Source organism: Eimeria tenella, genomic scaffold, assembly GCF_000499545.2.
Source record: "Eimeria tenella Houghton genomic scaffold, Eth_scaff1950, whole genome shotgun sequence".
Classification (NCBI taxonomy): Eukaryota; Apicomplexa; class Conoidasida; order Eucoccidiorida; family Eimeriidae; genus Eimeria; species Eimeria tenella.
The window spans coordinates 3,631-3,878 of NW_013541792.1; positions in this window are offsets into that span (position 1 = coordinate 3,631).

Here is a 248-nt window from a genome sequence, read left to right on the forward strand (position 1 = left end):
GTTTTTCGGGGCTGCCGTTTCAAAGGGCCCCGCGAAGCCTCGTGCTGCTGTTCCTGCTGCTGTTGCTGCTGCTATTCGCAGCGTCCGGGCGGGCCTTGTGAGGGTCTGCTGCTGCTTAGGGAAGCTGCAGCAGCAGCAGCTGCTGCTGCGGTCGCTGCGGCTGCTGTTTGTTGCAGTGCATGCGCCGCATGCAGCAGCTCTGGGGCCCACAGCAGCAACAGCGCCGGGCTACGTTGTTGCTGCTGCCG